The 25789-nt window shown below is 32.8% G+C and overlaps 1 long non-coding RNA gene across 1 annotated transcript; it reads right to left on the bottom strand.

The window, feature by feature from the left end:
- LOC108663766 lies at positions 2340-3855 on the bottom strand. Its single transcript, XR_001929779.1, has 3 exons — positions 3802-3855; positions 3405-3517; positions 2340-2802 (listed from the first exon to the last, which is right to left on the bottom strand). It is a non-coding gene; the product is annotated as an uncharacterized LOC108663766 (long non-coding RNA).

Consider the following 25789-nt stretch of genomic DNA (forward strand, 5'->3'; position numbering starts at 1 on the left):
TAAAAATAAAATCATGAAAAATAATTTTGAAATATAAAAAGTAAAAATAAAATTATTAGGTTTGTTTTAAAAATGAAAAAATTTTAAGATGATAATGACCAACTTCCTACCAAACATGATAATCTAATTTCTTAATGCATATTGCAATCAATCTTGGGAGGATCACCCCTTATCCAAACCCCATTGATATATTTCTTTCTTCTATGAATAACATTCCTTGAGAAAAGCTTTTAAATGTGTAATTGAGAGGTTTTTTCATTTTCATGGCAATTATTTATACTGTAACACTGGGCAATGTAGTTGAATATTTCAGAGCCAGCAATGAAAAAGAAAAGGGGAAAGGCAAAGTTAGTTGCAAGGAAAATAACATCCTTCAGACTCTTCGGTGAACGATTTGATCTTGCCCAAATTGAGAAGGTAAGTTGTTAACCTCTCAAGATAACTCTATTCAAATATCTTTGGTCGCTATTAGGTGTTAAGAAATAATTACTTGAAAAAATGCAGCATTTTCAAATGTCACTTGATGGCAAAGAAAAGGAGTTCAAGTAGCTTCTCATCGAGAGATTAGATGGATGGAAAATTGATTGCAAGAAACGAGCGACTGGGAAAGTGCTTGATATGGTAATTATATTTAAATTCTTGTTTCGAGTTTTCGAGTTCTTGAATGCTGATGGGAAACCTTCAAACCTCTATTTAGAAAAAGTAATTATTTTAGTTTCTTCTAAAGATGAAATAAGAATTAAGAGGCTTGACGAGTAGATGAGCCTAGTTTAATAACTCTACTTGTGAATGCCAAGATCAAGTCAGTTTCTTGCTACTAGTAAGGAAATGAAGAATTAGGAAAGATTTTCTAGCTTTTATATATAAACAATTACTTTGTTTTTTTATGTACTTTTTAGTATCAACTAAAAATTTCTGGTTAATTATTTTTCTTGGAAAATTTAGTTAATTGTTTTTATATTCAAGTTTCTATTACTTTGCCAATTTTATTTTTTACTTATTTTTAAGGTGCATCAATTGCTTTATTTTATTCTAATAAGATAAGGTCAGAAGAACATTTTTCTTTATTTTTATGATTGATGGACTCTTTTTCATTAATAAACTATAAGTTACGCCGCGTGTTGTGCTTGGGTGAAATAAATCTTTGTGTATTTTGCTCGAGGAATAAATTTTTTAGTTAGATTTGTTAATAACTGGGCAAGTATTTGCAGAAATATTTATAAACAAAAGCTGTTGTAATTTGAAAGGTAAAACAGAAGGCAATTTTGTGCTTCTTTATAATTTTGTACATTCATCCCCACCTAGCTATATAACAAAATGTGTATCCCTACAAAAACAAAAATACCATAATTCTTTGGCGAAGTTGCACAAATGATTTGCTCTTGTATTTTTTTTTTTTGAAGCCTGCTTTTCTAAAGCTCTTCTGTAGCACACACCTTCTAATGTCATGTGTTGAGATTAATTAAGAATTCATAGTGCGATTAGAAAAAGTATGTAGAGTTGTTAAACAACTTTGCCAATGTTGTTCAAACATTTTAATGCTATACAAAAATCATGATCAAAGTGTTAAATTGATTATGCTGCCTCTATGCCAAAAATATAAGACAATGTGCTATACAACTGTGAATGAAATTCCATAGTTTGTTAGTATTAGCAGGTAGGCAAAAAATGTGTAATCAAGTTGTCGTTCTCTCAGTGGATTGGTCTGGAAGATGGCCTGCACTTAAAAAAAAGAATTACAGTGTCGTATATGTGAAAAGTGTTAGAATGAAAAAAGTAATCTAGACTTGCTAAAACGTTCATCATTAAAAGGGTGAAGTTCATGATGAAAATAATATTAGGTTAAAAAACACAAAAAAAACCCAAATCCAAGGACTATTTTTGTTTAATTTTCTATCCACGCAAGTATACATATCGAACAGATAATATAATGGAAATTTGAGTGTTGATCTCATAGAGAATTGATTTAAAATTTCACTAAGTACTAAAATTAACACAATTCAGTCTTATCTAAACAAACAAAATCAAGTAACTAAATAAATTATAAATTAACTAAATCTAATTAAGAAGAATATAAACTGAAAAATCAAAGCAGTAATAAATTGGACAAAAATCAATTCAAGCAAGCCTAAGATTACAATATCCCTCACACTTCATCTAAATCTTACCTCTCTCTCTCTCTTAACTTATTCCAACGAGAGAAATTGCTAACCTAAAGTCCTCAATTATTTATAAGGCTCTCTTAAAACTCTTATAAAAACATTTATTTTACTCAAAACACTATATCTCTATTTGTATTGAAATTAAATAGACACATTAAGTTCAAGCTCTAATATTGACTATATACGACATATAGATATATCTTTATCTTATACACAAATCAATTTATTCATCGAAGCAACTAATTATGATCATATGCTATCCCAATTTTAGCATACTCTAAACTCCCTTCAATTTGGCTTCATAAGGATGCATTCATAGGGCTCATAAACATAATTTTGGTCCAGTTCAGACTCCCATCTTCTAAAAGACGTCTTTACAAACTCGTAGTGCTGTGGCACTAGCTTTCTACTACCACAACATCGATTTGTGATGTATTGTTGTCCTTCTTCAAGGCAGAACTGGCAAAATAGTAAACATGAAAGTTGTATCTCTACCTCTTAGCTTTCCAATGGTCAAGAATCACGTCATTTAGACTTCTGTATTGGGATATATGCTCAAAAAATCGAAACATGTACAGAGAAAGTCTGCACCTAGAATGCACTATCTTAGTCCAATTAAAAGTCCTTCTTCAAAGCACACCTACAAAAGCACAATTTAATAAATAGCAGCTTTTCCTAAGCAATTTCACATTTAAGATAGCCTAAAATAATCTAAATTCAATTGACAAAACATATTTTACTATATTTAAATAAATAACTAAAACACCTAAAATCTATGCTAAAACTCAAGAACCTAGCAACTTAATAGCTAAAATTAAGACAAAATAACTCTATGTCATAGAGTTATCAACTGTCACAACCCATCCCTGGGCCATGACCGATGCAAGGGCCAAGTAGGCAAGCCCACTCGACCAAAAAAAACTTCCAATACAAAATGCATTAGGATAAACAACTATGACATTTAAGAGAATTCCTTATCTCATTAAATATGCATACACGTACCATTCTACTAAAAGTATATATTTCATTTGAAAATTTATAACATTTTCCAAGCATGTGTATGTGTAAAACCATCAAAACCAAAGAATTTACAAATTTAGATACCAACATATAATGCGCCAACCAAAGGCCAGGTATAAACATTTATCAAAATTTTTAACCAAACAAAGTATGACTCGAACTCAGCAAAGCAACTCAACAAAAGGTCAAAAACCTCAACTTGATGCCTTGAAGTCCACTTACCAAGTATTATCAAAGAAGTGACCCCCTTTGATAAGCCAACCAACGATCTATCTGTAACAACTGCACCTCGATCGCTATCAGCGTTTGAGTTTTATGGGAGAACCTGCCAAGTCCTGAACAAGCCTTACTTGAAACTTTTGTTAATACATTATATTCATTCCATAATTTATGTAATCGCTTTGAACCGTATAACTCTTTGTAATATACCTAAAACAAAAAGTCAAACAAATCGACTAAACTTTTATTCCACATTATTGTATAAATACATTAAAGTTTATAATCTCCAAACGTACATTTGCATTCACATTAGTGTCTATTTACAAAACAAAATACACTATGAATGACTCGACCTCTAGCAGTGGAGTGACTCGTAGTAAATGTTAAGAGATGCCATTACCTATTTGTGGTGGACAATATGTGTTGATGAATACAAGCTAGGCCGATGAATTATCTACAAAAGGGGAGATAAGGGGTGAGTCTCATAGACTCAGTGATCATTAACTCCGTGATCAAGGCATAGATGGGAAACAAGCTTAGAGCAAAACTTTTTGAACAATAAAACCAAAGTATAAAATGACAACCTTCTAAAACCAAATAAGGCACTTGTGCCTTGTAAAAATGCTATGTAAATCATAGTGCAATATTTTCATTAGTAAACAATGCCAAAAACCAATGCATAATAAAATAGATTTCAATTCACGAAATCGTTCAATATTTGCATAAACACAAATGGCAGTATGTAAACACGCACACTCCCAAAAGGTGTGGCATGTAAAATACTCGAGTACATCCACTTAAAATAATTCGTAATCAATTTTTTTAAGCAAGAAAGCTATTGCTTAAAAAGGAGAGCTGCAGATAAAGCAGTATCTCTCCACCATGCAAAAGAGTAATCAACCTGTGGACCCACTTCCATGTAATAACATCCGGGAAGCTACCCTCGTCCACATTCCCTAAGCCATGGCAATCTCGATGATGTTGGCTGACATCGGAGAAATCATGTCGTTGCAACCACGTATATCAACTGTGGCCTAGCCACATATAACAACTCGTGGCCTTGCCACATATAATCACGGACCATGGCCTAACCAAGTCCAACAACCTGTCGGCAACCCAAAAGGTTCTCTAGCTAAGGCTCACTTGTGCACAAGGGTCACACTATCCCGATGTGACATTCAACCTACTGTTGATGCTCTCGATTTGTCAAAACTGTTTTGAAAACCAAATCAAGGTTTTCAAGAGCTTTTCTTTAAATCATTTGAAAATAAGGTTTGGCAACCTTTCAAAATTGTTTTTCACATTAAAATGCATGGTGTAAACATTTGCATAAAGTTTGGACTAAAACTGACTCACAAGAATTTGCATTTAAGCCCTTTATCAAATGCAATCAACTATGCACACTACACAAAGACTCAAGGCATGGGTTTGATGCAAAACATTACAAAAAGGCCTATTTTCTAGTTTCTAAAACACTTTTTATATATATAGATAGTATACACAAACAACTTAGAAATCAATTTGCATCCACAATTGCCTATTATTTTCTACTAGCTCATGGTTTCCACAAAAGCCATGTATAAATCAATCTAAACAATGTATTCAAATCACTTATCATTTTTTAGCAACTCATGCTTTCCACAAAGGCATTTAATAATACAATACATATACTTTGATATAGCATAGAATCTTTTAAAATTGACACCCCTTACTCACTTCTCTCGGCGGGATATTACTTCCCTAAATTAAACTCCTTATGTCCTCAATTCATCAAGATGACTTGCCGGTCACCCATTTTCTCCTTGAATTATGTCCTCGGCAATTATCTTTCACTTAGTCAATCTCCTAATAGCAATTAGTTCCAAAATACTTTTAGTAACATTATAATTCATTTGTCTTACATTTGTTGCCCAAGTTTACTTAAGGCTTTTACACCTTATTCCATTCTCTTTCTCGTTCAAACATTAATCATCATCTTAATAACTCAAATCATGCTAAAATCACCATTCTTTCTCAATTAGACTTTGCATATTCATATGCATATTGAAATATTTTTACTAAAGGAATTCATAACCTTTACATGCATAATTCTATATATTACATGTACTGGTAACTTATTTATAACATTAAGTGCCCATTTCAACTTATTTCTTTTAAACAACATAGCAAGCAACCTTAACATTTCTAACTAGCACAAGCATTTCTTCTAGCCAATTTTAAGGTATCATAATACATTCACATTGCATGCTTGCCTTTTAAAGTAGATTGGACTTTGCATGTATCTCAACACATCTTCATAGCTTTAATCATCAAAGCTGCCACACATAAATCTATCAATTAACACCCACATTTCTCTACCATTTAGAAATTCAAAGGTTAAGAACAACTTACCCCTTTTTCGTTTTATCTTAAATCCGTCATCTAACCAAGGATCAATGGCATGCATGCATCCATATTCCTCAAACCTTAGAAATCTTTTCTGCGACAAATACAACCTAACATTACCAATCAAAATTTCCAAGGATACATTAAAATTAAGGCCTTTCTCTTACCTTTTCCTTACTTGAATTCACCAGACCAAGCCACGCATCCTCTTCCAAGTTTTAAATCTCTTTTTGGATGGTGAAATATCAAATCTCAACAAGGCAAAGGGAAGGAAATCTTCAAGGTTGCCTTAGGTTTTCTTCAAAATAGAGCCTCCCCTCAAATCTCTCCTTTCTTCTCTTTTCTCTTTACCATGTGGGTGGAACTTACAAAGCCATTTCTTTCCTTTCTTTTCCTCTTAAAGGCATGGTTTGTCCAAGTTCCTAAAGCCTTCATTGCCTTTTTCCCTTTTCTTTTTGTTATTTCTTAGTTTTGTTTCCTTAGTTTCTTATTAGACCATCTTGCCACTCAATGATTCTTCATGCACCAATATTCTCTTCATTTTATTGGTTAAATATCCACCCTTCATTATCCTTCCATTTTTTAATCTATCTTCATGCATTCTTAATGCATTTCCATTTCATCCGACTTACTTATGTCCAATACCCTTTCATGCGATCTCCCACATTATTTCTTATTGGCCTCCCATTTGGTCAATAACATTTCATGCATATATATTTCCTTTCTTTTAGTCCAACATTGCCACCAAGTGACCTCCATGCAAAAATTCTCTATGCTTTCTTTAATTAGTAAAATCACATGCATATTTCACCTTGTGCATTTCTCTCATTTCTTTTTATTTCTCACATGGTGGGGGCCCTACATGTTACCCACTAAGATTACACCTTTATATGCCATATTTTGCATGTAATGATATTGTCACATGCATGTGCCAATCTTCCACATAACCTTATTTTCTATGACTAATTATTTTCTTTTTATCCAATTTTGCATGTGACCAATAATTTCTCTATCTAAATAATATAATATAATATAAATAAATAAAATATTTTTTAATTCATGTCATCCAAAAATTCTATTTTTGGTCTCCCCCACTTAGACTTAATCTATCTCTCGCAAGATGCAACCTGTTCCAGCATCGGATTATTTTGATGTTATTTTATTAATAAAATATTATTTTATTTTAAAATTCTCCACTTGTCTCCTCAAGTTCCAAAGTGTCTTGCCTTGCCTCGGTTCACTTCCAAATCGCCTTTTAACTCCACTAACTTATCACTGATAAAATATTATTATTTTATTATTATTTTCTCATGTACAAAATATTTATTTTCAAAATATTCTTTCCACTTGTCACCACTCTTTCGCACTTAATTTAACTTCAATTGCCCCTCATCCTATTGATAAGGTGGTATTGGCTTCTCTACTAAGGGTATGGGGTGTTACACTATCAATCTAAAAATAAAAATAGATATTTTGTGGGGTGAGATATAAAATCCCCATGACCAAATACTGGAGATGGAACAAGCAAAACATAGGAGCTTTGAATAAACATATTTGTAATAAACATCCCACTTTCCAATTCAAAATCCAAGATCTGATCAAATGCACTTAAAAAGGGATAATTATATATCCTTTAAAATGCTAAAAATCATATTCAAAGTACCTTAGAAACATAGAGTAAGTTGCCTAAAGACTCCTCAAAACGAGGTCAAAATGCCATAAACAATGTACTTTCAACTGCAGTGATCGACCTTTCCTTGATGAACGGTCAATCCTTCCGAAACAGAACACTTCCTTATGTGTTCTACTAGCTAAGGGTTGACTTTTGGTCCTTAGGGCTACACTTCCATATTTCCAAAATCTAGTCTTAACCCTTTCCAAATTCACTTCATTTACCTCATGATAAATTATCCTTTCCAATCCATCAAATCAAAAGTTCCAAAATACCATGATTCTACATTTGCTGAACTAAACATATTTCAACCAAGGAATTTAATCCGATCAATTCAACAAACAAATTTTCAAGCATACATTATAAACATATAACACAATCATGATAATGTGTGAATTCCAAATAGGCATGCGAGCAAGCATAACATATGAACAAACATGCAATACAAATGATCCAAATATGATTATACACCAATCCGATATCAAAAGTGTAATAAAACACATGTTTCTTCGTGCTAAGGCTCATGGCTAAAATCCACAAGTGCTATGGCACCTATAGAATCTAAAGGTGCAAAGGTGCCTAATAAAGTCAACGGTGCTAAGGCACCTAACAAAGTTCAAAAGGTACGCACCTTACAAAGTTTCATAGGTGCTAAGGCACCTAACAAAGTTCTAAAGGTACTAACGCACCTAATAAAGTTCAAAAGGTGCAAAGGCACTTAACAAGGTTAAAAAATGTGAAAACCCCAACTCACATAAGAAATTAAACAAGAGACTAAAAAGTAATGGCTAAACTTAAGACATTTTAACATAAAATTAAACTAAAACAACTTGGATTAAATTGACTCAACATGATTTAGACTAAATTAAGAAAAGCGAATAACACTACCTAAATCTAAACCTAAAACTCAAGAACGTAACTATTTTACTACCCAAATTTTGACAAAATAACTCTATGTAATAAAGTTATCAAACCTTGGGGCTTTTGAGTTCTGCTCTATCTTCCTAATCGAGATTAGATAAGTGAAGGAAAAGAAGAGAGATCGTAATAAAAAGAAAGGCATTCTAATTTGTCTCCAAATTTTCTGTCTTATTGCAACATTATATACATAATAATGTTAAATTCCATATGAATCAAGGCAACATTGCCATATAATAATAATTTTCTCAAGTGGTAAATTCATAGGAATTGATTTTCTTTTTCAAAAGTTGTCGGTGAATTGACTATAATATTTCTTAGCAATAGTTTTGGTCAAAGACCATCAAGTATTGAGTATATATAAATATATCTCTAATTGCCTTATTCTCTTATATTTGTTTGAACGATTTCTTTTGACTTAACCATGGGTGACTTTCTTTAGCTTTATCATATCGAGAAAAATTAGAAGTTTTTTAACTTAACTATTTCTATATCTATAGTCATTGTAAAATTTGTTTTCATATTTAGTTAATAATTATATGTGCATGTGTGTGTGTGTGTGTGTGTGCGTGTCTATTTGTATATTATATAAGGTCGTTTTAAGCTTTAAAGAGAAAAAGTAAAATAATTGTAGTTTTTTACTGAACTCATCAATAGATCAAGCTATCTGTCAAGCCTCTAGGTTAGTCCGACTCTACTTGTGATATTGAACAAGATTTGGTAGATTCAATTTTGGCTTGAGATATTATTATATTAATAAATATTATTTTTGTTTAGGTTTAATTTGAAAATATATTTACAAATATTGAAACATTAGTATAAAAATATTTTTAATATTTCAAAAATAAATTTGATTTAATTAGATGAGCTAAGCTCAAGCTTGAGTTTAAGGTTTAGAGCTGTTAATTAGGCCAATTCGATTTGAGTTGACCAAAACACATCTTTTTGTTACTTTCAAAATCTAGTCTAATTGACTTAATTAAATTTGTCGATTTATTCTTATGAAAAATAATAGCGGTTCATATTATTACAAATATGAATAAAGTATTGTAAATATGTACTAGTTAAGGGTTTTTTTTTAATTTAGAAGAAGAGTATTCAAATTTAGATTTTTAAACATATGATACATGTATAATCACTGAATTAAATGTTCAGAACCATTGTGCTAAATGCTTAAATGTAATGTATCAATTTACCAGATAAGTTTAATTTAGGAACAAAATAATGATACAAACAATTATGTAACTTTCAAATCTTTCGTATCTTGCTATGAAGGAATGAAATAAAAGGATGAAATTATTTGACTTCCATTTCTGAATTGCTGAGATTATATAAAAGACTTCAAATAAAAGGATGAAATTATTTAACTTTCTAAAGGTTTTATGTATAAAACATTATTAGTTCTTAATTGTTTTTATTTGGGATAAAAACATTTTGAATCTAACTCTTTCAAATTGAATCAAATGCTTCGATGTGAATTTTAATTTATATAAAAAGAAATATAGCTCTCTTTGAAATAGAAAAAAACAATTAAACGCATGCCAATTACCATTCATGGGAGCTTGGGTTTGGATAACTTGGATGTGTATGTGAGCCTTGCCACGTGGTTAGCATTACCCAAATTAATGTTCAAAGCCAATTTGAAAGGACTTGCCACATGGTTTGGATAAATTGGGTGTATATAACCAGTGGGAACATTTTGTTGTTTGCAATTTGTTCGAGTGTGTTGAGATATTGGGAAGTTTAAGAATTCTGCAAGAATTGGAGACTTCAATGAATTCCGACAAGTAGATTCTAAGAAATTAGAACAGCAAGATTCGGCATTTATTGTACAATGCTCCTATTGGATAAAAATATGTGAGCATAGAGCAAGAGAGATTGGTACCTTAACGGCTAGATATCCCCATCTCTAGCTGTCATTTTTTATATTTCGGGGGTTTTTTTTTTCCTTTCTACTGTCGCCTTATGTACTTAATAAGCTAATAAGCTATCACTTTTGCCTTATTGTTATTTATCAATAATAAAAGCTTAACTTTTTTTAAAAAGATAATATATATATTTAAGTATTTATTGTTATTAAATTTATAATTTTGCATTCCTGTATATTAGTTTTGCCCTAGTTCCCTTGAGCCCCATAATTCCTGCCTTATTTGCCTCATACCTAAAAATCCCTAGTCCACGATTACACAATCCCCCTCCACCATCATTAGCCCACCATCGGAATATTTGCCAAAAGCCACAAGAAAACCACTGATTCACCTAAATCACCAGGCTTGTCAATGACTTGAAGAAATAGATTCACCTCTGCTCTTCCCATCATCACCGATTCTTTGCAAATTGCCCGAAGCTGCCAACACCTAAAATTAATAGGTTAGCAACGCCTCACTCTCTCTCTCCCTGTTTAATTACCAATAAATATAATAGGTTTATTCTCTTTACTTCCTTGAATGTAAAAGTTAAGTCCATTGAATGTAATGTTAGTTCTTTTGAGTTGATTATAGTCTTTTTTAATTCCAATATTCTCAAAATCCAATAAACTACCATAAAATGTTTAACAATATCGAATAGTTTTGATTGAACTAGTTGAATTTTTATGTTTAAACATTCTTGATACGTGAGAGTTTAATCCTTTTTTTAAAAGAATTTTTTTGAAAATTATTGTTGAAAGGTATTGAAAAAATGATGAAAAACTATGAAAATTGAATAAACCAATTGAACATTGGTTAATATCAATTAATTTTTTTGAAAGTTATTCATTAATATAATGAAAAGGGCAACCTCATTATAGAAATGAAGTCTATGATTAAAATGATAAACCAAAGCTAGCATAGTAACCATCAGACTTTCAATATTCGAAACATTAAAACAATGAGCACAACCACCACTTAACAAAGTTGAAGACAACATAAAACACAAAAATCACCTTCCTTGCTAGAAAGCAGCACTCCTTACAGCTAAGCACATAGCCACATTCCATAAATATTGCAAGTAATCGATTCAGTGATAGCTTAATCGTAAAAGTTGAGAACCCTGTCATCACCATTTACCAACCCTTCCTAAAAATTGAAAAAATCAACTAGTAGCACATGTACAAGACTAGCAAATTTCCATCCAAAATAAATCATGAAAGAAATGAAAGCACCATCCTAAAGGAGAAATATGAATAAAATCATTCTCGAATAACACCCAATCATTAGCTAGTTGGCCAGCAACCTCCTTTGCATTTCTCAATGTATGAATAATCTTCCAACTCTTCATTTTTCGTTTTAAAGACTCTATTATAAGAATCCACTGCCAATATTATCATGGCGCTCTATTTGCATGCCCAATGCATTTAGCAACATTAGTAGAATCACTTTCATTGTCAAGGAATGAGAAGGCTACCATTTAGAAGATTCAAAGATAAATGCTTAATTATTGTCCTAACTTCTAAAAAGTTTGTTGCATGTATCCTTATAGATTTTGAAAACATAACCATAATTTTAGAGAAATCATTCCTCATAACCCTATCAATACCTACCTCCTCGTATTCTCCCTAGTAGATCCATCAACATTAAATTTCATCCACCCCTCAGGATAAGCAACCCAATCAATAACTATAGAAGTTTTAAGTTTTTTACAAGGTACTGTCGTAAGATTTGGACACAGCCAATTATCAACAATAAAGGTAGCAATTCCAAGCCATCTAAAACATGCCCAATAAGCTACGTGCAACATCACTAAACCAAATTCTTGCTCAACTTCCCAAAGGTTCCTTCTAAATACTATCTCATTCGTAATCAACCACATACAAATAAATAATGTAAAAAAAAGGACATGTCCAACAACTCTCTACCTCCCTCTTTGATCAAAGCCCTTTCAAATGTAAGTAGAAAAGTCCTAGCATCCTCCGGAGATGACCATTAGAAACCACATAAGCTAAACCACCACCCTTATAATTTGCAAGTCTCACAACAAGTAAAAACCAAATGCTTAACACTATTTAAGTTTGCGTTGCATAGAACACACATAATCATGCTCATACTCAATAACCCTCTCTTAATTAATTCACATTTCACTGCAACCTTACCGCCATCTAAACATCTCTACTTCATGTGGTATTTACCCACTCTAAACTATCTTCCACACTTCATCACTCTCATTACTCTTTCAGCACTTCCTTATTTTGTAGAAAATTTTACACTAGTTTCATGTTTGCACACTAGCTTATCTTTCGAACTATTGCCCAATGGACACTCAATAAGTAAGCGAAAAAAATTGTCTATGACTCATTTCCCACTGAAAAATCTTTGATGCAACTCAATATTCCATACCCATTTATTCCAAACTAGTTTCCCATACGCACACAATTTTCCTTTTTGATTAACCAAAAGAGCATACATTCTAGCAAAACTTTCTTTTAATATATACCCTTCAATCCACTCATCATCCCAAAAAGATATACTTTGCCATCACCCACAATAAATCTAAAGCCTAATGTTAGTTGTATAAACAATTTGTTAATAGGGAAAAAGGACTTATAATATTGCTCAACAAAGTAGAGAAGTTTCGATTGACAACAAGGTTCAACAATAATGCTAAAGGATCAATGCTAACCTTTCCATCCACAATCTCCCTCAACAAACATCCTTTCTCACCCCCATATGTCCACAACCATTTACTTAACAAAGCTTTATTGTTAAGCTCATAACTAAGTAAACCAAGCCCACCATTCTTGCGATAGATACATATGGTTCCCCAGTCCACCAAATGCGTCCTCGACTTTGGTCTCTCGTTACTCCATAGAAATCTCTTCTCAATTTTCTCTATTTCCTTAATCACCCCTTGTGGGATCCGAAAAAGAGACATGTAATGTAGCAGCAAATTGGCAAAGCACTGATCTTAAAATTGTTACCTTATCTCTTACGGATAATAAAAGTTTAATTTTTTAAAAATATATATATATTATTTTAAGTATTTTATATTATTAAATTCATAATTTTGCATTCTTGTATATTAGTCTCGCCCTAGTTCCCCTGAACCCCATAATTCCTGCCTTATTTGCCTCATACCTAAAAAAACTTACTCCATGATTACACAATCCCCCTACACCACCATTAAACCACCATCGAAATATTTGCCAAAAGCCTTTAGAAAACCACTGATTCACCTAAATGACAGGCCTGTCAACAACTTAAAGAAATAGATTCACCTTTGTTCTTCCCATCATCACCTTTACCTCATCACCAATTCTTTGAAAATTGTCAGAAGCCGCCAACACCTAAAATCAATAGGTCAACAATGCCTGTGTGTGTGTGTGTGTGTTTAATTACCAATAAATATAATAGGGTCATTTCTTTTTGCTTCGTTTAATGTAAAAGTTAAGTCCTTTGAATGTAATGTTAGTTACTTTGAGTTGATTATAGTCTTTTTAATTCCAATATTCTCAAAATCCAACTAACTATCATAAAATGTTTAACAATATCAAATAGTCTTGATTGAACTAGTTGGATTTTTATGTTTAAGCATTTTTTATGTTTGAGAGTTTTAATCTTTTTTTTTTCAAAAATGTTGTTGAAAATTTTTGTTAAAAGTTATTGAAAAAATGATGAAAAACAATGAAAACTGAATAAACCAATTGAACATTGGTCAATTTTAATTTTTTTTTTGAAGTTATTCATTAATATAATGAGAAGGGTATCCTCATTACTAAAAAGAAGTCTATAATTAAAATGATAATCCAAAGCTAGCATAGTAACCATCAAAAACTTTCAATACCCAAAATATTAAAACAATGAACACAACCACCAATTACCAAAGCTAAATACAACATAAATCACAATAATCATCTTCCCTGCTAGGTAGCAGCACATTTTACAACCAAACACATAGCCACATACCAAAAATATCGCAAGTAATAGGTTCAGTGATGGCTTAATTGTAAAAGTTCATAACCTTATCATTAGCATTTACCAACTCTTCTTAGAAATTGAGAAAATCAACTAGTAGCACATGTACAAGACTAGCAAATTCCCATCTAAATTAAATCATGAAAGAAATGACAACAGCATCCTTAAGGAGAAATATGAATAAAATCATTCTCTGATAACACTCAATCTTTAGCCAGTTGGTCAACAACGTCATTTGCACTTCTCAATGTATGAATAATATTCAAACTCTTCATTTTTCTTTTTAGAGACTCTATTATAAGAATCCACTATTGATATTTTCATGGCACTCTATTTGCATCCCTAACTCATTTAGCAACATTAGCATAATCACTTTCATTATCAAGAATGGGAAGATTGCCATTTAGAAGATTCACAGATGATAAACGCTTTAAGTACTACCCTAAGTTCTGAAAGTTTGCTTAATGTACTGTTATAGATTTTGAAACATAACCATAATTTTAGAGAAATCATTCCTCATAACCCATTGATGCCCACCTCCTTATATTCCCCATTGTAGATCCATCAACGTTAAATTTCATCCACCCCTCAAGTTGAGCAACCTAATCCACAACAATAAAGGTATAAGTGTCGTTCTAGGCACTTTCGTAAGTTTTGGACATATCAAAATATCCACAACAAAAGTAGCAATTCTGAGCCATCTAGCACAAACCCAATAAGCTGCATGCACCTTTACTAAACCAAATACTTGATCAAGTGCCCAAAGCTTGCCTTTAAATACTATCTCATTCCTAATCAACCACACGCACTATATAATGTAAAAAAAAAAAAAAGACACGTCCCACAACTCTCTTCCTCCCTCTTTGATTAAAACTCCCTTCCAATGCAAGTTAAAAAGTTCTAGCATCCCCTAGAGGCTACCATTAGAAACCACATAAGCTGAACCACAACCCCCATAATTTCCAAGTGTCACAACAAGTGAAAAACAAATGCTCAACACTATTTAACTTTGCATTACATAGAACACACATAATCATGCTCATACTCAATAACCCTCTCTTAATTAATTCACGTTTCTCTGCAACCTTACCGCCATCTAAAAATCTGTACTTTATGTGGTGCTTGCTCACTCTAAACTATCTTCCACACTTCATCACTCATATTACTCTTTTCAACATTGCCTTATTTTGTAGAAAATTTTGCAATAGTTTCATGTTTGCACACTAGCTTATCTTTCAAACTCTTACCCAATGGACACTCATTAAGTAAGATGAAAAGATTATCTTTGTGACTCATTTCCCATTGAAAAACTCTTTGACGTAACTCAATATTCCATACCCATTTATTCCTAACTAGTTTCCCATACTCACATAGTTTTCCTTCTTGATTAACTGCAAGAGCGTACATTTTAGGGGAACTCTATCTTATTATATACCCCTCAATCGACTCATTTTCTTGAAAAGATATACTTTGCCATCACCTACAATAAATCCAAAGCTTGAAGTTAGTTGTATAAAAAATTTGTAAGTCGGGAAAAGGGACTTATAATATCGCTCCACAAAGTAGAGTTTTGATTGAGAACAAGGTTCGACAGTAATGCTAAAGGATCAACACCAACCTTTCCATCCATAATTTGCCTCCACAAGCATCCATTCTCACCCCCATATTTCCACAACCATTTACTTAGCAATGCTATATTCTTAAGCTCCAAACTAAGTAAACCAAGCCCATTATTATGATGATAAATACATATGGTTCCCTAATCCACCAAATGCATCCTCAACTTTAGTCCTCATCCACTCCATAGAAATCACCTCTTAATGTTCTCTATTTCCTTAATCACCTTTTGTGGTATACGAAAGAGATATGCAATGCAATGACAAATTGGCAAACATCGATCTTAAAATTGTTACTCTATATTTTATAGAAGATAATTTGGATTTCCACCTAGCTAATCTAGCCTCCACTCTATCCAACACTGGTTTCCAAGTTTTAACTCATCTAGGATTAGCTCCAAAGGGTAATCCTAAATACGTAATAGGGAATTCTCCAACTTTACATCGAATAATCTCCCTTCGAAATTGAGTACAGCTCAATTGAGACCAACTCCATGTTAATATATGCCCTACAAGCCAATCTGTGGTTGTATGGGAATTACAATTTTGAGATATTCATGTATGACATTTTGTTATTCATAATAACATTGAGGTAGTTCTTTATCCATAAGTTTATAATTTAATTACTTTTTTGTACTTATGTAGATAAAGCCCATGGAACTATATATGCCTTGCAAAGGAATTGTATTGGGATAAAATTATGAGATCCTTATGCATTAAAGCATTGTTCCTAAAAGTTCCTGATCATTGTATTATTGAGATAGGGCATCAATAATGCTCAAAGATTGGCACATGTTATGTTCCTTACTTGTGAAGTAAGTAATCGTTCTCATAGGTTGAAGTATAAAGATACTTGGAACTAGCATATGGGTGCTTGCCATAGGAGAGCGAATTCACTGAACATGACTCGCCATGAGAAGTGCATTTGGTATTTCACTTAAGTGTCTATGCAATACTTCTCATATGTCAGTTGTGTAAATACTCCCTAGACTTAGACACCAAGTTGTCTTATGTGTGGAGTGCTATGCTTTGATTTCATCCCTATGGGTGCCTAACCAAGGATGCCAAAACAGGATACTTTTGGGTATAGCATGAAGCATGTGAAGGTAGATGAGTGGTCAAGGTAGGAATCATCACCCCAAGTGATTTAAGGGAAAATATCTCATTAGTTCTTGGTTGATATTAGCTTAATCAAATCCTTGGCCAAGGTGATTAGGAGATTATGAAATGAGTTTCATAAGTCTCCATAAAGCTAATGATCTAACTACAAGAACAAATATGGAGATCAATAAGAGTAGGCACTGCACCAAGCTCTTATCATCTTCGAGATATATGATGAGGGAATGAATTACACTAAAAAACTTTACACTAAAAGGTTGTCAAAGAATCTTTTGACTCTCCTAACAATTGGGTGGCCATGATGCATTGCTAGGTGCCAATCATGGTCTATGTAATTGAATTAGTTAATTTAAAATTGAATATGATTCATTTAAATTAATTAATTAATAATATTATAATTCAATTCCATTGCCAACATGTTAGGAACCTAATGGGTCACATAAAAAGGTTGCAATTTGGATTAAATTAAGAGTGTGATGATTTAAGTTAGACTTAAATCAAATTCTAGGTTTTAACTATTAAGGACCTAATTAAAAGAGTTTAATTAGGTATTGGTTAAATATTATAATTGTTATAATATTAAGGACTTATTTTGCAAATTTTAATAAGTTAAACCTATATATAAATATCACATTATAGCTACTCTTTTTTTGTGGAGAAGGATTTTTCTCTTGAGTGCTGCCACTCTTGAGACGTTTATTTTCTTTTGAAAACTTCTCCTTTGATTCTTTGCTGGAAATCAAATAAGAAAAGAGGACAAATCATTGTCCACTTGCTAGCACAAGCCTGTGGCACAAAGCTTTCTCCTTGAGAAGGATCCGTTGCAATCATGTGTGCATCATTGGAGGCCAAGCGATTAAGTGGCTAGGATTCTTTCACACCAAAGGTGTTCATGTTTTGTCACCAAAAGGAATCCATTTGATTACGATATCACTTGGAAAGGTACATTCTTTTTCTGATTTTATGTGGTACATAACTTTGTATTAAACAACCAAGGTGATCCAAAGGTAGGAGGCATGGTTTTATTTTTATTTCAACCCTTTTTTATTCCGTTACGTTATGCTCTAATCATGCCGTTCCTAACAGTAGTATCAGAGCCTTTCTTGTCTCATTTTAATGCAAAGGTATGTCTTGTTATTGTTTATTTCAATTCTGATTGGATGTGAGGGATTTGGAAGAGAGCAAGTAAGTGTTAAATTTTGATTATGTTTTAAAGTAGTTTATCACATATTCGAGTTTCAATTTTTAATACATATTTGTTTCAGCAGCTAATCTTGTTTAAGTGTGTAAAACCCAACCCTATAAACACATGTCATGACATACATGCACTGAGTAGCATGTTATTAAGCTAGGAAAGTCCCTAAGAATAGACGAAACCCGATATTATACCTAACGGTACACTTGAGTTAATTTAACTTCAAACTAGTTCAAATAGGAATCGTAAGATGAAATTTAATATTTTATACTCTAAGAATGACTAAAAATGATTGTTCGAAGTTCGAGGGTTCATTTGGGAAAAATTTGAAAATTTTGATGTTCAGGGGTAAAATCGTAATTTTACCACCTACGGATAAAATTTGAGATTTTTAGAGAATTTAGATCAAATTTGATAAATAGGAGAATGGTATGAGTATAAGGGATGAAAAATATGTCTATGGTCAATTTTTCAGTTTTTGGGGTAAAAATGTAATTTTTGACTTTTACGGGGGCAAAAGTGTAAATTTCAAAATTACTCCACCAAGACTTTGGATAAGTCTGAGAATTTTATCTAAGTTATGGATATGTGGGACAAGTGTATGGTGAAAATTTGGAAACAAATGGATGGCTAGAATTTAAGGAATTAATAAAACATTAAAAAAAAGAATAAAATAATATTATATTATTTTAGCCTTTAAAAAGGTCAAAATTTCCAGAATTCTCATCTTCTTCAAGCCGTCCAAACCAGGAGAGAAAAGGGAGAAAAGAAATAAGAACCCTAGCTGAAAATGTTGGGGAAAATCAATAGAAATCAAGAAATCAAGCATTAAAAAGGTAAAATTCATTGATTTTCCTTGTGATTTTCACTACCCATGCATTTTTTCTCATTTCCATGCAAAATTGGAAAGTGGGTATGGACACCCATGCTGGCCAAACCTCCATGGATGAGTTTTGAGCTTGATTTTTGGTTGATTTTTGAATTAAGTGATTTTAGTTAGGTTATATTGAAATATAGCAAAAATAAGCTAGAGAAATAACTTTCTCCCATTGAAACCCATTATGCCAAATTTTCTAGGGGAATATTGGTTGCTGATCTTGATGTTCATTTGAGGAATTATGATGACTAATGATGAATTATGAGCCTAGAAAAATAATGGGAATTTTCGGAGCAAAAATATGAATTTTTACCCACTAGGGGTATTTTCGTAATTTGCTACTAAGACTAATAATTTGCACCACACTGAGGGACATTAAGTCAATTTGGGTGCAATTGAGGTATAGAAACTGAAAAAAATTAATTTGGAGTTTAAACGGATGCGTATATTGATTTATCGGGTAAAGTGCCAAAAATAGGTTAATATCGTGTTTAAGCCGTTTTAGGCTATTGCATTTCATACCATGCATTAGTATAGGATTTAAGTCAATTATATAGTGATTTAGCATCAATGTGGTTAATTGTATAATTTTTCCAATGTGTCTAGGAAGAGAGCCTTCCGGTAAAGACAAGGAAATCGTACCCGACGAACAGTGATCGGGGCACCTAGAAAGCATTTAATTTGTACAAATGGTGAGTAAACCTATTATTATTGTAAATTATCTAGAGTTTATTTTTAAATGCCCTTTATGTGTTTTATGAAACGAAAATGAGATTAAAATGGGACTTTTGATGTTTTAGAAATAAATATGACAAATAAATATATTGTGTTGATTATCTGAAATAAGAAATTTTTGATTATGAAATTGAGTAATTGGAGGCTGCCAATTGTCTTGAAAAATATATTTTCCTATGAATGGCTTATGATATATGAGTATATGTGGCTATATTTTATAATTGCATTGGGAATTTATGTAACTGTCTTTTACTATGCAGGCTAGGTAAATAAATAAAAGCCACGTTATACTGTTGAAATTTTATTAAAATTGGTGGGTTTAGTCACTGCAGTGACGGATTTTCGTGGACTGCCTATTAGAGGGGTACGGTAAACCCGGTTGCATAGTTACTCCTACTGTAGAGGCGAGAAGGGTAACTCCCAGGGTAGTGTTACAGCTCACTTCACGTCGAACCCCCACGTGAATGTGTAACTCGGCCAATGCCAAGGAACGACTTGTTTTCAAAACTAACATGTGTTTAGCATGTAAATATCTTAACAACCTTGGCAGACTCGGTTAGATGCCTAGGCCAAGGTATCCCCGAGGACTAGTTTTTTTGGCTTGAGCACTGTTTTTAATAAAAGTCATAAGCCTTAACAACTATTTTGGTAAATTACAAATTTTTTATGGTTTAAGAAATAATTGAAAACCTTATGAAATGGTTTGTGATTTGTTGTTTAAACTAGTCTCCATTTTACTCGCCTTTAGATATTTATAATAATGTTTGTTTACTCATTGGGATTGAAAAATCTCACCCACCTCTTTTCCAAATATTTCAAGTCTGTGGTAGCTTGTAAATACCCGATTTTGTCGAGGATTCCAGTTGACCCCTCTATCTCACAGACAGTAGGCTACTATCACCAACAGTTGGTGTATTTATGGGCCACTTGTCATTGTAATTATTATTGTACATTATAACTTTGTAAATTATTGTATGTGTGAATTTATTTTATTTACACATGTTTCTATAAATATTGTTTTATATAAAAATGCTATATTTTAATCAATATTTTGAATAGTAATATTTGTCTATAAATCCCTTCAAAAAAAAATTTTTGTCTTTTGATTTACTTGAGCTGGAAACGACTAGTAATTGTTTAAAACGGAATGTTTAACAACGATTGCTCATAGGAAAGGTAAGAAACTGATATGTAAGCCTTGCAGGGTTCCGATTGGCATTTCGGGTAATGAGTGTAAATGGAGACGTCGCGACAATTGTCATGGGCCCGAGGGAGGTTCTGGGTCTTGACAAAGTGTCTCAATTTTGCAGAACAATATGTGCATGAGATGCACAAAAGAGTTTAGCAAGAAAAGGACTCGAATTCATGGGAAACAAGATGCGGTTTAGTGATAGAATTTGATTCTGTCCAGATTTGCATGTGGTTTGACTTTTAGTTTTTAACAGGGTCTAAAAGCCTCCAAAAATTCTGAAAAAATTTGGAAGTAATCTACATTGAAATTGTTTCAATATGATTAAATACTAGTTGAAAATGGTGAAGGAAAGGCCATGAAATCATGGCTGAAACCATTGCTGCCAGCAGTAGTTTCAAGTCATGATTTTGCTGAGAAAGTCATCTTCAAAGATTCCTAAAATTGTGCAATTGTTGTCCTAAAAGATTCTTGGAAAGTTCACTAAAATTAAGGGATTTAATCCCTTGATTTATGCCATCATAATGCCACATATGCAACCCAAAAACTACAGCTATGTATAAAATACTTAGGCTGTGTTTTTTTGGGGTTTTCACCAGATAAGCAAGCCCAAAAATTATGAAATTTTAATATGAAAAGGTTCCATATATTAGCTGACCATGGTTAAAATTTGGGAATTAAATTCCCTTATTTGATGCTGCATCAAGCCATAAAACTGTGACTGGTACACTGCTGCCAGAATTTTGTAAAGTCATGGTTTTTGGGATTTTAGTATCCACATTTGCAGCCTAAATTGGTGCAATTAAAAACTCTAATTTACTAAACAATATCTTATGGAAAAGTTCCAGAAAGATAAATTTTGATATATTTAAATTAGGGAATTTGATTCCTTAAAATAAGGATATCAGGATTTAATTAATCACATCCATAAATTTAGGAATTTGATTCCTACAAATATGGGAGTGTGATAAATATAGACAAGATAAATATCATGAATTAATTTCCTTCTTTTAAGAAGTAAAATTCGAATAGGACACTTAAATATAATTAAAGATAATGTTTTCTTAAATATTATGTTTAAATTATCTAATGAGATTAGATCATTGAAGACAGATAATCTTTAATTTAAGAGGATTAGTAAAAGTTACTTAAAACGTTTAAAGATTACAAATTAAAAATGTTTTAATTTGTAATAATATTTTAATTCTAATCCTAATGAGATTAGGAATGGATAATATTACTAATACTGATTAGTAAAGACTTTCCATACATGGAAGACTGTTTCCATACACGAAATTAAAAATGAACTCGAAATTAGTTGTACACTAATTTCGGATGCCTCATATGATTAACAATTAGAATAAGACATAGTTTTAATTTTATGTTCATGTGGATGGATGCATGTGGATGATTATGGACTAGCCCCAATATGATTGTGGATGTATGGTTAAATTGTATCATGGTATTTATTTATTAAATGGGGTCTGCGCACCCTGCCTTTCTCTTAATTTTCAGAGATTGTAAAATTCTTTCCTCACCTAACTCCCCTCGAATGTACCACGAGGTTTCTTTACTAAAATGTAATTAGTTACATATAAGTGTAGAATTAGGATTAGTTTAGGAGTTATTTTACAATTCGAAGATGAAGACCTAAAGGCGCCATGAAGATACGAGGAGGAAGATTACAACATGTTGAATGTTATCCCCTAGGTTTTACCAAGCTAATTTCCTTCGATGGCTCAAGGAAATTAGTATAGATAAAGTCCATAATCATCCAAAGTAGTATGCATGAGATAGATTTATTTATGCAATTAATAAATGTTGTGCATGCAAAGATGAGACCTTTACTAAGTTAAAAAAAAAATAACAAAATCCCTTAGTAAATATTGAGTCACATGCCACACATGATTAAGTTGCCTTCAACCATATAGCAAGATAACCTGGCTGCTCTTTTAATCGAAGACTTGTTGAGCACACTCAAGGTCACACTTTTACACGAGTATGTTTGAGCTATTGGTGGGTTTTACTCAACTAGTTTCATAAAATTCAAATGCTTGGAAACTTGATTATTATGAAAACTAGAGGCAATGGCTAGGCGAAACATATATGATATGTTTAGGCTATGTGTTGTCACCTAGCTGATCTAGGAGTTGTATAGAGATACAATTGGTAAGCTCAGTTACCTACCTAATCCAGCTATCATGGCTTGTTGAGCACACTCAAGGCCATGACTAGATGGATGGGATCCTAGCCCACTAAAAGAATCCTAGTAGAGATCTCTCGAGGTGATATGGAGGGTTATCATCTTGAAGAGAATAGTGGGAGCAATGAATTTAAGATTTACTATCTCATCTTAATTGATTATAATACATGATTAGTCATAAACGTTCTTTAAATGTCTAGGTTGTTAGAATGTGAATACATATTACTTTGCGTGGCATACTTGATGCCATCGTGAAATTTGAGCCAAAATGTTTGGACTGGTATATCAAGTTGAGAAATGTTCTCAAATATCTATTTAGAATAGATGTCATTAAGGAAGATATCCTTGCCTTCTTGACAAGGTCAAAGAATGAGAAACTCGTAAAAGTTTCATCTTTGACCATGTATATGATTGAAGTAAATCTGTGTACTATTGATCCGTCATCATGGGTATTAGATACTGGATGTGGGTCACACTTATGCAATGACATGAAGGTGCTGGAAACGAGTAGAAGATAAACGAAAGGAGAAGTGGTCCTAAGAGTAGGTAATAAAGCAAAGGTTGCTGCATCGGCTGTAGGGATAGTTACCATACCTTTACCTTCTGGGTTGATCTTGGAATTAAGAGATTGGTACTATGTTCCTTCCATATCTCAAAATATCATATCTGTGTCATACTTGGCATTATATAATGATATGGAATTTTGCATTAAGGGCAATTGTTGTTCTTTCTCAAAAAGAGAGATGCATTATGGTGTAGGGACACATTCGAACGATCTCTGTATTCTTGATCTTAAGAGACCCATACTTAATATAGAGGTCAAGAAAGCAAAGAAAGATGATCCAAAACTATCTTACATCTAGCACTATAGGCTTGGACACATCAATGAGACTCGCTTAACCAAGTTACACAAACAAGGTTAGATCGATCCATTTAATTATGAATCTTATGGAACATGTGAGTGTTGTCTCCTTGGTTAGATGACTAAGTCGCCTTTCACTAAAAAGAGTGAACAAGCTGGGGTGTTACTAGGACTTGTACATTCAGATGTATGTGGTCCTATGAATACTAGTGCTAGAGGAGGATACTCCTACTTCATCACCTTCACAGATGACCATTCTCGCTATGGTTATGTATATTTGATGAAACATAAATCTGAATCCTTTGACAAGTTCAAAGAATACAGAGCGGAGGTTGAGAAACAAACTGGGAAAAGTATTCTCACTCTTCGATCTGATCGATGAGGAAAATATTTTAGCCAAGAGTTTCAGAATTATCTAAAAGAGAATGAGATTCTCGCACAATGGACTCCTCCAAGGACTCCACAGCACAATGGGGTACTTGAGAGAAGGGATCAAGCATTATTGGACATGGTTCAATCCATGATGAGTTGTGTAGATCTTCCTATATCTTTCTAGGGATATGCCCTAGAAACTACTGCTCGCATACTAAACTAAGTTTCTACCAAATCAGTTGATAAGACACCATATGAGATATGGAGTAGGAAAAGGCCCAACTTGTCTTATGCTAGGATTTTGGGATGTACTGCTTATGTGAAATGTACAATGTCTGATAAGCTAGAAGCAAGATCAGACAAATGTAAATTTGTGGGATATCCTAAAGAAACACACGGATATTATTTTTATAATCCCATTGAGCAAAAGGTGTTTGTCTCAAGGCATGCCACTTTCCTTGAGAAAGAGTTCTTAAATGAAAGGGCTAGTGGGAGTAAAGTTGTACTCGAAAAAGTTTGAGACCCACAAATTGACATTCCGTTGGAACTTGAACCTGAGATTGTGACATCTGATATACAACCACAATCTCAAGAGGCATGACCACTCAAAAGGTCTAGTAGAATATGTCAAGCTCCAAAGAGATATGGATTTCTCTTGGAAAGGGACGCATTGCCCATAAATGATGAGCCTACAACCTATGAGGAGGCGATGTTGGACATCGATTTTGAGAAATGGCTAGAAGCCATGAAATCTGAAATGGATGCCATGGATACCAACCAAGTATGGACTTTGGTGGATCCACCTGAAGGGATAAAACCCATTGGGTGCAAGTGGGTCTTTAAGAGAAAGACCGATGTAGATGGCAAGGTGCAAACCTTTAAAGCTAGACTGGTAGCAAAAGGTTACAAACAAAAACAAGGTATTGACTTCGAAGAAACCTTTTCACCAGTTGCTATGCTTAAATCCATTAGGATTTTGCTTGTAATTGCTGCATACCATGATTATGAAATATGGCAAATGGATGTAAAAATTGCATTCCTTAATGGAAACTTGCAAGAGGAAGTGTACATGACACAACCTGAAGGTTTTATATCCAATGCTAATGCTAATAAGATGTGTAATCTTCAAAAGTCCATTTATGGACTTAAGCAAGCTTCTCGGAGTTGGAACATCCGTTTTGATGAAGCTGTAAAGGGTTTGACTTCATCAAAAATGAGGATGAACCATGTGTTTATAAAAAGGTTAGTGGGAGTGCCATAATTTTCCTAGTGTTATATGTTGATGACATATTGCTCATAAGAAATGATATACCATTGCTGCAATCTACAAAGATTTGGCTGTCCAAACAATTCTCCA

This window comes from Theobroma cacao, chromosome 10 (assembly GCF_000208745.1).
Source record: "Theobroma cacao cultivar B97-61/B2 chromosome 10, Criollo_cocoa_genome_V2, whole genome shotgun sequence".
Classification (NCBI taxonomy): Eukaryota; Viridiplantae; Streptophyta; class Magnoliopsida; order Malvales; family Malvaceae; genus Theobroma; species Theobroma cacao.